This window comes from Miscanthus floridulus, chromosome 5 (assembly GCF_019320115.1).
Source record: "Miscanthus floridulus cultivar M001 chromosome 5, ASM1932011v1, whole genome shotgun sequence".
In the NCBI taxonomy this organism is placed as follows: Eukaryota; Viridiplantae; Streptophyta; class Magnoliopsida; order Poales; family Poaceae; genus Miscanthus; species Miscanthus floridulus.
Genome location: NC_089584.1, coordinates 116,528,755 through 116,545,429, shown reverse-complemented (window position 1 = coordinate 116,545,429; position 16,675 = coordinate 116,528,755).

Sequence of the window (16,675 nt, the reverse complement as noted above, 5' to 3'; positions counted from 1 at the left end):
GTGATGCATATGCAAGTAGGATACGGATGGCTTCTAATCTTACAACTGGTGCAAAGGTCTCCCCAAAATCCAAACCTTCAACTTGGAAGAATCCCTTTGCAACTAGTCTTGTCTTGTTCCTCACAACAACACCTTGATCATCTTGCTTATTGCGGAACACCCACTTTGTTCCAATGACTCTTGCACCTTTTGGTCACTCTTCAAGAGTCCAAACTTTATTGCGAGTGAAGTTGTTCAACTCTTCATGCATGGCATTGATCCAATCCGGATCTTTAAGAGCTTCTTCTACCTTGGTAGGCTCATAGCAAGAGATAAAAGAGTGATGAGCAATAAATGAAGTAAGTTTTTGAGATTGAGTCATTACACCCTTTGATGGACTCCCTATGATGAGATCTTGTGGATGATCTTGTAGGAGAGGTGTATTTCTTCTATTGACCACTTGGGGAGGAGGTTGTGGGGCATCAACATCTTGTGCTTGAACCACCATTTGCTCATGGGAGATATGAGTATCTTCATTTTCTACTCTCCCATCTTTTTCACCATCTTGTGGTACACTTGATGAAGAAGGTTGATCAATGATTTGTACATCATCTTCATCATCTTTTGGCTTGATGTCTCCCACCGGAATATTCTTCATAGCCTCCCTCAATGGTTCATCACCTACATCATCAAGATTCTCATGTGCTCCTTGGGAGCCGTTAGATTCATCGAATTCCACATCATATGTTTCTTCAACCAAGCTGGTGGCATGATTAAATACTCTATATGCTTTGTACTTCAATGAGTAACCAACAAGAAAACCAATATCACAACGTCTTTGGAACTTCCCTAGGTGTTGCCGTTTCTTGTAGATGTAGCATTTGCAACCAAACACTCTAAAGAAGGAGACGTCCGGCTTCTTCCCATTGAGCAACTTATAAGGTGTCTTGTCAAGGAACTTTTGAAGGAATAGACGGTTTGATGCATAGCAAGCGGTGTTGATTGCTTCCGCCCATAGAGCTTCGGGGGTGTTGTACTCATCTAGCATTGTCCTTGCAAGAGTGATCAAAGTCCAGTTCTTCCTCTCAACTACACCATTTTGTTGAGGAGTATAAGTTGCGGAGACTTCATGTTTGATTCCAACTTCATCACAATAGGCTTCAATGTTTGTGTTGTCAAATTCTTTGCCATTATCACTTCTAATCTTCTTGAGCTTCACTTCAAATTTATTTTGAGCTCTCTTGGCAAACTTCTTGAAGCAAGATGCAACTTCGGATTTGTCATGAAGGAAGAACACCCATGTATACCTTGAATAGTCATCCACAATCACAAGACAATAGAGATTTCCTCCCAAACTCTTGTATGTTGTTGGTCCAAATAAATCCATGTGTAGGAGTTCTAGCACTCTTGTGGTTGACATAAAAGCTTTGGTTGGATGAGTGTTTACAACTTGCTTGCCGGCTTGACATGTGCTACAAAGCTTGTCCTTCTCAAACTTCACATCCTTTAACCCTCTCACCAAATCATTCTTCATAAGCTTCTTGAGTGAGCTCATCCCAATATGAGTAAGTCTTCTATGCCATAGCCACCCAAGTGTTGTTTTGGTAAATAGGCAAGTCTTCAAATTTGCATCTTCAGAGGTGAAGTCAACTAGATATAAGTTGTTGTATCTAAATCCATTGAATATCACTTGATTGTCATCTACCTTGGATACAACAACCTCCTTCTTGGTGAACAAGCATTGGAAGCCAAGATCACACAATTGCCCAACGGATAGCAAGTTGAAACTCAATGAAGCAACATAGAGCACATTGGAGATGGAATGATCATTTGATATTGCCACTTTGCCCAATCCTTTAACCTTACCCTTTGAATTATCTCCAAATGTTATTTTCTCTTGTCCATCTACCTCTTCATCAAGTGAGGTGAACATACGAGGATCACCGGTCATATGTTGAGTGCAACCACTATCAATAACCCAATGACTTCCACCGGTCTTATAGTTCACCTACACACAAGAGATTCAAGCTTTAGGAATCCAAACTTGTTGAGGGCCCTTCACCTTCTCAACAAGTGACTTAGCCACCCAAATCTTCTTAGGCCTACTCTTGTTAGGGGATCCTAAGAACATGACTTTCATCTTTCCACTAGAATCTTTTCTAAGCATGTAGTGAGCATTGAAAGCAAAGGGTCTAGCATGCTTGGGCAAGGGTTGTGGCGGTGGAGTTTGACACTCATGAGCAAAGTGGCCTTCTTGTCCACACTCAAAACATCTCTTTGGTTTTGGCTTTGGCTTTGATTGCTGTTGTTGAGCTTGAGCCTTCTTCTTCTCTACACTTGTCACATATCCAATGCCACTTCTATCCATCTTCATGACGGTGTTCATAAGTAGCTCACTTTGAAGGTGCTTGCCTCTAGCAAACTTGCTCAACCCAATCTTGAGATGCTCTTTCTCCAACTTGAGCTTCTTATTTTCTTCCTTTAGAGCATCATCTTTCTTCTCTTCCTTGAGCTTCTTGTTTTCTTCTTTGAGCTTCTCATTCTCAAGGATCAACTCTTTGTCATGATCAAGAGTTTCTAGCACAATGGTGTTGTGGCTTTTCATTTCATCAAGGTCTTTCATGAGCTTCTCATTATCACTCTTGAGCTTGACATACTCATCATAGTCATTGCACTCAACCACTTGCTTGCCTTTGCTACTAGATCCTTGCTCAATGCTCTCATCAATTAAATCATCACATGAAGTAGCTATATTAATCTTGACAACATGGTTAGTAGCATCATGTGGCTCATTTGGTAAAAATTCTTAAGCAATAACAAGGGTATCATGATTGATCTTAAGAGTAGTGTATTTATCTTTTAGCTTGTTGTGGCTAGTGATGAGCTCATTGTGCACCCACTCAAGTTTATTATGTTTATCTTTAAGCTCTTTCTTAGAAGATTTGAGCTCCTTAAGTTTGGATGATATAGCATCATTAGTTTCTCTAAGCTCATCATTGGCCTTTTCCAATGTATCACATTTTGCTAAAAGTGAGTCATTTTTAGCATCAAGCTTTTCATTTGTAGCTCTACTCTTTCTAATGATCTTAGTGTATTTTCTTAGTATTTTGACAAGATCATCATATGTAGGTGAATCATCATCATCGCTATCGCTATCATCATCACTAGCTTGCTCATCATCACTACTATCATCAATCTTAGTTACCTTGCGTTCACCCTTGGCCATAAGGCATAGGTGTGTAGAGGATGATGTCGATGGTGGCGGTGAAGATGCAAGATCAATAGCAATGGCGGTCACCTTCTCATTGTCACTATCATCATCGGATGATCCACTTGATGAATCAATGTCCATGAGCCAATCACCGACAATGTAGGCCTTTCCACCCTTCTTCTTCTTGTAGAAGTCTCTCTTTTTGTCATCTCTCTTCTTGTATGGCTTTTTCTTTTTCTTCTCATCTTCATCTTCATTGCTTGAGTCATCTTTCTTGCCCTTGTTCTTGTTCTTGAACTTGTCTTTCTTGGGCTTTGTGCATTGATGAGCTAGATGGCCAAGTTCACCATAATTGTAGCAATCCATCTCGGAGATTGGCTTTCTTCTTGAGCTAGTGAAGAACTTCTTCTTCTTGCCGTCAAACTTGATGCCACTCTTGTTTAACTTCTTTAGCATCTTGGCGGTCTTCTTCACCATGAGAGCAAGACTTTCTTCATCATCTTCATCACTTGAGCTCTCATACTCAAGTCTTGCTTTGCCTTTATCTTGGCTAGCTTTGAATGCTAAGTCCTTCTCTTTCTTCTTTGTAGAGGATGAGCCATCTTATGGTGTGATGTGTATGTACATCTTATGAGCATTGATCTTTCCCAAGATTTGTGTCGGTGTAGCGGCGGAAAGATCACCTTGATGTAGCACGGTCACAATGTGCCCATATTTATCAATGGGGAGGACACTCAAGATCTTTCTCACAACGTCGGATGGTGACATTTGAGTAAATCCAAGCCCATTGACTTCCTCTACAAGAACATTTAAACGAGAATACATCTCATTAGCACTTTCTTTGGGAAGCATTTCAAAAGAATTTAACTTTTTAATCATAAGATGATAGCGTTCCTCATGTTCACTCTTGGTTCCCTCATGGAGCGCACAAACGTCCGACCATAGTGCATGTGCGTCTTTGTGGTTCCTTACACGGTTAAACACATCTTTGCAAAGGCCTCTAAAGATGGTGTTTCGAGCCTTTGCATTCTATTTTTCATAGTTAACCTCATCGCCTTGTAGGTTAGTAGCATCCCGATGTTTTGGGAAGCCTTGAGAGGCGGCTCTAAGAATACCAACGTCTAGAGCTTCTAAGTACGCCTCCATGCGGATTTTCCAATATGGAAAGTCATCTCCCTCAAAGATAGGAGGAGGTCCATCCCCGTGAGACATCTTGCTCAAAGCAATTAAGCTTAAAAACGTGAGCACGAGGCTCTGATACCAATTGAAAGGATCAAGATGCCCAAGAGAAGGGGTGAATTGGGCTAATTCTAAATTTTCTTGCAATAAACAAATCATACGGATAGCCCAATTAACCCCTTGTGCCTAGAAAAAGTATTTCTATCAAACTAACGCACAAAGGACTTGCAACCTATGTTCCAAACTTACTCTAGCATGGCAATTCTATAAATATAAAGACAAGTATTGAATTGCTCAAAGTAAAGAGAGAGGGACGAGGCGATGTTTTGCCGAGGTATCGGAGAGTCGCCACTCCCCACTAGTCCTCATTGGAGCACCCGCGCAAGGGTGTAGCTCTCCCTTGATCCGCGCAAGGATCAAGTGCTCTCTACGGGTTGATTCTTCGACACTCCGTCGCGGCGAATCACCCAAAGCCGCTCACAACTTGAGTTGGGTCACCCACAAGCTCCGCCGGGTGATCACCAAGCTCCCAATCACCACCAAGCCGTCTAGGTGATGGCGATCACCAAGAGTAACAAGCACGAACTCTCACTTTACGCGAAGCCTAATGAGAAGATGGATGCACACTTTGCTACTCTTGATTCACTAATGAGGCTACTCTCTTGGATTCTCAAATCTCAATCACCTCACTAGGATCTTGCTCTTCTTGGCACTCACAAACGTGTTTCTCAGCTGTTGGAATGAGCAAAAGTAACTCCACACACGAGTGGAGCTTCTATTTATAAGGCAGCCTAAAAAACGAACCGTTATGAGCTTCTGCGGGGTGACCGGACGCTCTGGTCATGTTGACCGGACGCTCCGGTCAGTTCAACCCGCGAGCCAGTGAAAATGTATTGACCGGACGCTGGCAGGGTCCGGTCACCACTGACCGGACGCGTCCGGTCGCATGAAACCCTCACTGGATGCTTACTGGACTCGACCGGACGCTGAACCCCCAGGGTCCGGTCAGTACTGACCGGACGTGTCCGGTCACAGATTCCCTTCTCTGGAACCTTATTGGAGTCGACCGGACGCTGCCTCTCAGCGTCCGGTCACTTGACCTCTCCAGCGTCCGGTCGCACCGAACGCAGACTGTTAATCAAATGAACTGACCGGACCCTGCAGCCAGCGTCCGGTTAGCATTTGACCCTCCATTCACTTCCAACTCTCGATCATATGTGAATGAAGTTTGCTCCAAAGGATCTTAGGCATTCATAGGAGCTACCTAGAGCTAGTTTTAACAAGTGTGCACCACACCTAACTCACTAGACTCATCTAGGTCAAGTTACCCGTCCATACCCCCTTAATAGTACGGCCAAAGGAAAAACAAAGTCCTAAAGTACTCTAAGTGTCACTCTAACTTCAATTGACACTTAGAACTAGTCATCCTTAACCTTGTCGTCCATCCTTTGAAAACCGAAACGATTTCCATCGTAGGGGCATGACCACCTCGATTGCCCAATCGATCTCCATTACCATAACCTAACTTAATTGCCTCTGCAAAACACACCTTAGTCATAGTAATATTGTATTGACATTAATCACCGAAATCCAACTAGATGCCTAGATGCTTTCAAATGTGATTAATTGTCATGTGTTAGGCTAATGAGATCTTAATTAAGCATAAGATCTAACATGAACACCCGCCGCAGCTTGGTGAGCGCATCCCTAAGGTTGCGGCTGACATCTAGGGTGTGGTTGGTAGCATGTATCAGATTTCTCATCCGAACTCATGTGAGATAGGTTCATGGGAGCCAGGCTAGCTAGAACACAAGTGCAAAAGGTAAGTTTGTTTGGTTACATGTATTAGACAAACCAGATCTGAGCTCTGGCACACAACCAAACAGCCATAAAACAGAAGATGTTGCATGTCCCAGTCCCAGAGTGAGTAGCAAAGCACACACGGTGCTTTGATGTTCTTGTTGGCCTGACTGAGAAGATCGGAGCAGTCAACCAAACAAAGTCATCGAGTGAAGATGCTGCATGAAACGGACCAGGCCCAAGTCTATACAGGCTTCCAATCACAACCTAGCTAGTTCCACTCGCTTGGAACGAGAAGAGCCGATGTTGCATGGTTGTCCAACATGGATAAATACATGACATGGCAGTATTGGACTATACACACATGAATTTGTCAATTTGTTGCACCAATTTCAATATATTATAAATTGTTGGACCAATCTGTACCCATACGTACATATAGTTGTTATATAAGGTGAGTGCTATTTACTCTTCTCTAAATGTTTTAACATGCCTCCAGCTCCATATTATAGTTTTAAAGTAACAACACACGGCTCCATAAAATCCTTCTGTACCTACGCTAAACAGGACCGAAAGGGCCGGCCTTCTATAGGTGACAATCCAAAGTGTCGTCCCTCCTCTGCTGGCATCCTTCTAGTAGCTCACATAATTCCTGTAACAGGCACCAAGGCTGAGAGAGGCAGCAGTATCGGACACTTGCCTGAAGGTGCCAGCCTCTTCTTGCCTGTTAACGTCCATAGTAACCGCTGCTATATGTTCTCTTTCTCTCCGCATATTTCCATGGTGTTCTCCGAGTTAACCACGTTTGCTGCCCACCTGCCGTGTGTGAAAGAAATAAGAATCCATCCATCTCCAGCTGATCGATGCTCCATTCGGACGACGACGAGATCAAATCTGTGATGGTGCAGATTCCGCGCGCTGGTCTCACCCATCACTCGTTCGGTAACCGGCCGGCCTGGTCCCGTCCGGGGAATGGTTCCGCGTATCTTCCCTGAAGAAGAAATCGAGAAGCGTTCACACAATCACACTTGCGCTGTATGCCAACTAGTATATGAAGTGATAACTGGACTGCAACAGACACAAAGAGAACTTGTTTTAGACAGGAATCTCTATCTACGAAGAAAAAAAAAGTTGTACAAAAAGGCGCAAAACGGGCTAAAGGAGATTTCATCAGACAAAAGGGCAAACGGATGAAAAGCTCTGACGAAGCTTCAGGCCCCGTTTGGCCGGGCTCCCGTGGCTCCGGCTCTTGCACTGTAGTAGGGTGTCGGCCGGTGCCTAGAAGAGCCGTGGATCCAGAAAAACGAGCGAAAAAACGAGCTTTTTCGGCTCCGGTTGTGTTAGTGAGAGAGAAAAGGAAAAGAGAAAAAAACAACTTCGATAAACAGTAACGGTGTAGCAGGCCGGAGCCGGAGCCCGGCCAAAGGGGGCCAAAGCTTCGTGAGAGCTTTGGACTCTTCAAGTGCCTTTGAGATGCAATACATTCGCAGCATATAGTACAAATGCTCCCAATGCAAGAAGTTGTGCACTTCATTGCTGCTGCTGGCCCCCTGCTCTTCTCTTCCACCGCACGGGATGAGTTCATCACACAGCCATCGTCGGAAGCTCTCAACTCTGAGCAGGAGGCCGTCACCCGTCAGCATGAGCGACCGCAGGTACGGGTAATCGTACCCGCCGCCCCAGGGTAAGTGTCCTAAGGATGAAGAAGACAACGGATTAGACTAGTATTTACATGCACGACTTGTTCTTGGATAATAATTGCTTCTCTATGCTCCTGCTCCTCGCAACACAGGGTACTACAACAACGGACCGCCGGTGATGGCGACGGCGGAGTCGCGAGAGAGAGGAAAGTGTAGGTATATTAGACCTGTCGGCCAGCCGCGGGCCGATAAGCATGTGGGTCCAAGGCCTGTCGGCCGTCCGAGGGCCGACATGCCGGCTAATTCACCAATCGGCAATCCAGCGGCCGGCATACTACTACTCATACAATTCCTCAATAGACGAGTGCTGCTGCGACCCGTCGGTCATATTTGTGAGCTGATCCGACCACAACATGCCACCATCCCAGCCCACATTCAGGTTTTATTTTTGCATTTCCGGCGCATGTTTACTGCACTTGTTTGAGCACAACGCAACACAGATATATGTGTGTCCGAAATCTCTGAATAATGAAAGCAGGCACAAAAATGCTTCGATGCGACGGGGTGTGAGTGTCTTGCAGCAAGGCTTTTCTGAATTTGCCCGTTCCTTTGTTTTAGGAAAAAAATCCACGTTACCTCCCTTAATTTTCACAAAAGTCTGTTTTTCTTCCTGAACTTCAAAACCGGGCAACAGGGCCAGGGAGGTAAGATGAACTGTTTTAAAAGTTGAGGGAGGTGTTTTGCCCGGTTTTGAAGTTCAGGGAGGAAAAGCGGACTTTCGCAAAAGTTGAGGGAGGTAATATGGACTAGTCTCCTTCCGTTATTCTTCTCATATATGGGCTTCATCCTAGATATTTATCCTTATTAATTTTTTCTCTCTCCCAACAATTCCCCTGTATATCTCAATCCGTAAAAGTTTAACATGTCACGTAAGCAATCTAGGTCCATGTTCTTTATCAATTTTGTTTTTTAGAGCATCTCGATCGCCCAACCATTAACACATCACACATCGCCCGCCTCTCTCCAAACATGATCGTCTAGACGCATAGGAAGGAGCAACCGACCGAAAAGAAGCGGCGTGGGACGAACAAGCAGCTTCAGGCGGAACCGCGGAAGGCGTGGGATGGGCAGACCATGCTTGACGATTGGCATGCGAGTATGTGAGGGATGTGTGGAACAAACAATCGTAGTATCTTTTTATGTCTCGTTTGGCATGGCCTTAGTTCTTCAGTGAAACCATTTTTTCTCCTTCTGTTTCATTGGTGGAGCTGGAGCCGATTTGGTAAACCGTTTAGCGAAACAACTCCATATGTAGAGCTTTTTTTAAATATGCTCTCACATAACCATGCAGGACCTACAAGGATGGGGTGAAGCCACTATTTTTGGCACCATCCCACTTCAAACCTTCATGAGAGCACGATTTAAGGGGCTTCCTGCGTGAAGCCGTTTTGTTTTACCCTGCCTGGCACAAAATGGCTCCAGAAACTAGTGGAGAAGCCGTGTCAAACGAGACCTTAGCTTTAGTGATTAAAACGGCAACACAAGTTTAGAACAAACATATTTGATAAAGATGTATTAGACAGATCATAATAGGTCCTAGCGATGTAAGAAAAGAAGTGGCATGAAAACCGGCAAAGAAACAAAGCAAAAATGACTAAGTGTGAGTATACATGCACCTGACGGGCTGGCGGTAAAGGGAACAAAAGCACCAAACCGTCTGGGATACGGGTTGTGTGACAAAGTCCAACGTCATAACCGGAGTTTACCTTGGTGGAGCTCCAACATGGAATATGGGTTGTGAGTTGGCAACTGATATCATGGAGTATATCATCTCTTCTCCTTTATATTTTTTCTCTCTTACTTGAGCTCTTTACTTACCTTATTTATTGTTTCTACATGTGCTTATTTGTTGACCTTTACCTTTTATTAGCTAATATGGCTAGTTGATTGGATTAGCAAAACTCTTTTAAGAGTTCTCTTATCTTACTAAAGTAGTTTATGGTTTTTCTAGTTGTAGTTTAAATTGTGTCCTGTGATTTAAATTTAAAATTAGACATGTATTTTAACTCCCTCTTGGATGCTCACGGAACCTTACATACGCCCAGGTTAAATAAGATGCCACTAAATATCGAAGCTCATCTAGGATAATTGTTGGAGGATTTTTTTTTAACTACATAGACCTTGAATTTGACTATAAGAGATTGGATAAGAGAACTCTTAGATACTCTCGTAGGACCAGTGTGGTTTAAAATGTAAACTTGAGGCCATATGTTGTTAAGCTTTGGCACAATTTGTATACTCGCTAATAATGTAATATCTCGAGTTACGATATCTTATCTATACCTATATCTTTATATTTATATATCTCTTATAATTGTAAACTCTACTAAAATATCTCGCTAATAAAATGTAAAGTTGAGGCCATATGTTGTTAAGCTTTGGCACAATTTGTATACTGCACCGTGTTTTGCAAAATATTTAATTTCATTTAATATGCTAATCAAACCACGCATCAATCCAAAATAATTGGTGCCAAAAGCAATCCGCCAAAATGTTCAAAAGCTGAAAGCATTGGTCGTCATTATTGAGCAAGGCGCAGCCGCAAGGCACACCAGCAAGCAACAAGTGTAACATTTCGTTGAGTTTTTTTTAGCTCACAGACGTTGAACGCGAGTTGAAAATACATCCTGCTAAGACGCAGCGGCGGCGACGGCGGAGTCGCAAGAGAGAGAGGATGCGCGCGCGAGAGAGAGCTCTTAGATACTCTCGTAGGACCAGCGTGGTTTAAAATGTAAACTTGAGGCCATATGTTGTTAAGCTTTGGCACAATTTGTATACTCGCTAATAATGTAATATCTCGAGTTAGGGTATCTTATCTATACCTATATCTTTATATTTATATATCTCTTATAATTGTAAACTCTACTAGAATTCTATCTCGACATGTAAGTCATCCGAATCAGTAGCCCACTAGCCCATGTAATTATGGCACCTATCCATTCATGCAAACTAACATGTATTTATTAATTGTCCATGCCTGCATGCCACATCATCCACTAATATGTATTTCTTTTTCCACTCAGCGTACCACACCATCCATTAAAATTCATTTATAATAATTTATTCCTCAATGCAAGTAAATATAAGTCATCTAATGTCATTCAAAATCATTCGCGACATTCGCGATCCCCGTGGCAATATGCAGGGTATCATTCGAGTTATTAGGATTCCCAGTGAGCTATGGGAAAGCTATTGTGAGCTGTGATAGTGGAAAGGCTAATGTAAGCTATGTGCTGTAAAAATGTTGTATGTTTAGTTAAAAACAACTATGATATCCACCCTCTCTCTTTTATGTCCCTTTGGAACAACCGTAAAACATCTCTCTGTTTCCACACATTTGGAAAAGTAGAAAGCTAAGAGCCAGAAACAGGGTACAAGCTGCTGCGAAAAATATACTGCACGAAAGTAGCTTCCGGTTCTACCTTTTGGTTGGTGTTCTACTTTTTTGATAGCATAAGCATTTTTCATAAGCTAAACCAAAAAAACAGTTTGAGTCCACGTGATCCTCGTGACGGCGCCTAACATTTTTTATAGCTTTCATTTTCTCTCTCTCTTTGTTTCTCTTTTTTCACATCCATCCTGTCCCATCTGCTTGAATTTTTACAAGCAGAAGTAGAATTTTGTTCAACTACTTTGTTTAGACATTTCAAAAATAAATTAAGTAAAAAACTTATTTAAAATGACTTCAAACTTTTTTAGCAGTACAAGTTGTGATTGATAAGTTTTTTCTAGGAAACTTAGTTGATGAATTGTTGCAATAAAGTTATGTAAATAAAATTAGTTGAAAAATCTGTTCTATAAAGTTATATTGAATATGATTTTCAATGTTGTCGAATAATATCAGTGTTCGTAAAAGTTTCTAAAAAATATGAAGTTTCTTAAATATGCTGAACAACGAGAAATCTGTGTACAAGTTGTCCGTAAATATTTAAAATAGAAGTTTCTGAAAAGAATTTCTCATGATAACGTTCTGGTTAAAGTAATGTTGAAAATGTTAATGCCAATGAATTGTCCTCGGAAGTTTGTTCAGGAAAGAGTAAAAGAATTGTGTGTATAAATAACTACATAGGAGTATATAACTTTCTAAAATCTAGAAAATAACTACATATAGGAGTATAAACAACGTTCGGCTGGCTGATGCGACTGCCGCAGCCAACCAACAGACATAAGGAAGTAAGTAGCGGTGGAAGGCTTGCAACAGTAAAAAACCCAGCAGCAACAGCTGCTTAAAATCTTAAGCTTACAGGCCAGTATAGTTGTAGAAATAATGATTTTTTAAAAGAAAATAGATAGTGTCATGGCTGTAACTGTAAGGGATTGATCGCCGGTTTTGCTCGCGACCGGTACAGCGAGGCTCTTGTGTTCGCACTGGAGACGTTTTTTCCATTTACAAGAAACCTGGAAAGTGACGCTGCAATGCTGCTTGAAGCTGCTGCAGCCGTCGTTATCAACTCCTAAGTCAAGCCGGACGAACATTTTAAAAATTAAAATAATTAAATTAACAAAAGAGCCCGATTTTACCCTCGCCCTGGGATACAGGTTGTGTGATAAAATCCAATGTCGTAACCGGGAGCATACCTCGATGGAACTCCAACGTGAGACGTGGGTTGCGAGGTGACAATCGATACCATGGGATATATCATCCCCTATCATTGATTTTTTTTTCCTCTCTTATTTGAGCTCTTTCCTTACCATGTTTATTGCTTTTGCATATGTTTACTTGTTGACATTTTCCTTTTTTATTTTAGCTACTATAGGCTAGTTGATTGGATTGGCTATAGCTAGGTTGCAGAATTCTTTTGAATTGAGGGTAAGTTATAGTAGATTAGAAAAACCTTAAGCGCACTATTGCTAGAGTAGTTTATGGTTTTTCTATTGGTAGTTTAAATTGAACCCTATAATTTAAATTTAAAATTAGACATCCAATTCAATTCCATCTTGGATGCTCACGAAACCTTACATAGGTCTAGCCTAGGATTTGATTTAGGATGCCAATAAATATCGAAGCTGACCTATGAGAAATGTCGGAAGATTGTATTTTTAACTTCATAAACCTAGAATTTGACTACAAGAGGGAGGATAAGAGAACTCTTAGATATACTCTTAGGACCAGCGTGGTTTAAAATATAAACATGGGGCCATATGTTGTATAGAGCATCTCCGAGAGCATTTCTAAATCTCACTATCTAAATCATCATTTGGAGAGTCATTTGCATAAAAATCGTTTTCTATAATTTTTTACTCTCCAATAGTTTTTCTATATCTCATGCACACTCTAGAGAGCCATTCTCGTCTTCTATTTTTTGGCTAGCGAAAAATCCAGAATAGAAGATGGCTATATTTAGATGATCATTCAGAAAAGCTGTTGGAGGATAGTTTTTCACCAAAATCTCTATTCCTAACATTTAGGAATGATATAAAGAGTGTCTTGGAAATGTTGTAAGCTTTGGCATGATTTGAATACTGTGTAATATAATCTCTTGGGTGGGGTTATTATCTTATCTCCTACAACTAAAAAGAATAAAGTGCGGATATTTTTTTGGTGCGACATTTGTTTTAGTTCGTCTGTCTGTCCACGCCTGCGATCCCACGACATCTCCCGCATGCTGCGTCCTTTAGTGCGATTCTCCTTGATTGAATATTGTCTGTCATGTGATAGAGGAATCACGACAAAATATGAAGTAGAAAATTATTGTGCTATCCATATACACATTGCATGTTTGCATGCATCAGCATACAAGGCAACGAGCAAAAGGAAAGATAATTAACTGAGAAGAAAAGAGAATTAAGACGAAAAGAACATTTTTGTATTTCTAAGAACCTGGTCAAATCTGCCTACATTTAATTACTTTCCCTCTTTGCATTTGCAAAAGGGACAACTGCAAACACAAGGTTGACAAGTACCCTTGTGTGTTCGTTTTGTGATGAGTGATTATCAATGTGATCCACGAAGTGGGTTGAGTGATGACTAACCTTACCATGGCGAAAGCTATGTGTGCGACATGTCTATTGGCTTGTGTTGTGCAGGTGTAGAGCTCGGATGCGGTGGTCGACGGCGAGGTGAAGGTCAAGGAGGACGTGCCGTGCCGACAGACCGGGAGCGGTGAAGGACGGACGTGAGGCTTGGACCGAGGGACCCAGAGGCCAGGTGACTAGCCGCGGTGGTTGACACTTGGGACATCGACAAGTGCAAGAAGACATGGAGTGACGGTGTTGACCGGGTCAAGACGACGGACGTGTGAGTCGAGCGAGGCTCAGGAGGACTTGGCGGGCCGGCCGGTCGAGGACGGCGGTGACACGCGTTGGATGGCGGGGGACGCGTATGGAGTACGCTACTCACGGACGGTTTGATGGTTTGGGCCTCAAAACCATCGGATGGACGGTTTACGGGTTTGGGCCTCAAAACCCGGGCGGAGGTTCCGAGGAGGGACGGACGGCACGTGGCGGCATCGGGGAGTTCGCGTCGAGGTGAAGCTACCGATGAGAAGGCGCGGTGGCCGTCGGATCAAGATTACACCGGGTTGGACAACAACGCCCTTGGGCTTAGCGGTTCAACTCATTTGTATCCAGGGGCAAAACTGAGAATGTGTAATAGCCCTGTTAAATAGGATGAGGGAGCCCCCATCTCCCTCACCTCCTCTAGTTTTCATTTTCTCCTTTAGGGTTTCTTCCTCTAGTTTGCTTCCATGTATGAGAGAGGTCCACAACTCAAATTGTGACTTGGTTTTGAAGGAATCGGTGGCCGTAACCACCGTATGTCCTCCGGGATTCATGATTTAGTTGTGTTCTTGATGTGATTTTGGTGTTCTTCACGAGCTCATTTTGTCCCTTCTTGTTTCCCCTCTCGTTTCTTCGATTTGGGATGGTTTTGGTTCGTTCTTGTTGCCTTGGATTGATCAGTGACATGAGTAGAAGCTTTCCACCGAAGGAAATCCACTAATTCCTCACGAGATCGCAGATCCGGGCAATTTTAGTTCTTGACCTATTTCTTGGGGGTTTCTTCAATTCCTTCGATTCACGGAGTTAGAGTTTGTCTCGGGCTATGATCTTTTAGAGGTTGCCTTTCTACTCGCTTGTGAACCCTTGTGCAAAGTTTCAAGTCATTTGGAGTTGATTTGATCAAGTTATGGCTTGATTTGATTTTTTCCGAGAAACTGCTCGTTCATACCGGACGTGTCCGAGATCATACCGGACGTGTCCGATATTTCTCACTTTGGAGTTTTGAGCTGAAATTTTGTGGAGACCTTCCCTTGGTGTCTAAAGAGCTATGGTTAAAATTTCATGATTTTTGGACATCGTTTGATGGGGTTTTGGATTTTTCTCTTTTGGTCAGCTTGCTGCTGAAAATCCCGGACGTGTCCGAGATCATACCGGACGTGTCCGAAAATACCGGACGTGTCCGATATAATACCGGACGTGTCCGATATTTGCAGGAGCAGTGCTGTTTTATTTTGGGAGTTTGCTCGTTTGGGCTTTGATCTGTGGTCCGTTTGCTCTGTGGTGACCCGCTGTGTTCTGAGGGAGCATCCACCCTTCTCTAGGGTCGTGGTCATCAAGTCTTTCGTGTATGGTTTTTTGGGGATTGATATTGGGACAGTGGTCGAAGATTTTGAAAGAAATTTGAGGCTCCCATTCACCCCCCCTCTGGTCGCCGTTTTCGGTCCTTCAACAACTTTTTTCTCCTTTCATTTGGTTTCACGCTCACGTGTTCCATTGCCCTCGCTTGTTGTTTCTTACTGAAATTGCCCTTGGGTCTGTTTATTTTGAATCATTTCCCCATATTCTAATTAAATCTCCTACAACTAAAAAGAATAAAGTGTGGATATTTTTTGGTGCGATATTTGTTTTGGTTCGTTCGTCTGCCCACACCTGCAATCCCACGACATCTCCCGCATGCTACGTCCTTTGGCGCGATTCTCCTTGATTGAATATTGTCTGTCATGTGATAGAGGAATCACGGCAAAATAGGAAGTAGAAAATTATTGTGCTATCCATATACACATTATATGTTTGCATGCACCAGCATACATGGCAACAAGCAAAATGAAAGAGAATTAACACAGAAAGAAAGAGAATTAAGACAAAAGGAACATCTTTGCATTTCTAAGAACCTTGCCAAATCTACCTACATTTAATTACTTCCCCTCTTTGCATTTGTAAAAGGGACAGCTTTTTTCTCCTTTCATTTGGTTTCACGCTCACGTGTTTTATTGCCCTCGCTTGCTGTTTCTTGCTAAAATTGCTCTTGGGTCTGTTCATTTTGAATCATTCCCCCATATTCTAATTAAACTATAAAATTTTAAATTAGGATACGGGGTAATACATGCAAATAGATATTTCAAAACTACCTGTAGAGTCCTAAGAACTTAATAAATAAATCCTTCTAGAGGCAATGCAAATTCTCTCTAATCTTTCATTTGGTGTAGTTAGTGTTATCATAGTACCCGCATGTATTCATGAGAAATAAATCGTGGACAAAACGTGGACACTTTTTTGTTCGACATTCCAACATAGGTCCATCATCCTGCCAATATCTTTGAGGCAGATCACATAAAGGATGAGAGTCCCTCTATGAGATTGCTCACAAGAGACTCAAACTTATATCTGATCATGGTAATGTTGAATTACTTTGCATCAAAAGCATCGGCAATGATAAACGGGGACATAGGTTTTAGTATGCATAGTAGAGGAAAACTCAACATTGGCCTTCTCAGCAGCTTTTCTGAGCCTTTACAGTGCTAACTTGTTCTTACTCAGATAGTCAAGAGGCGCACAATAAAATTATGCACCACTAAGAAAAGTGTCA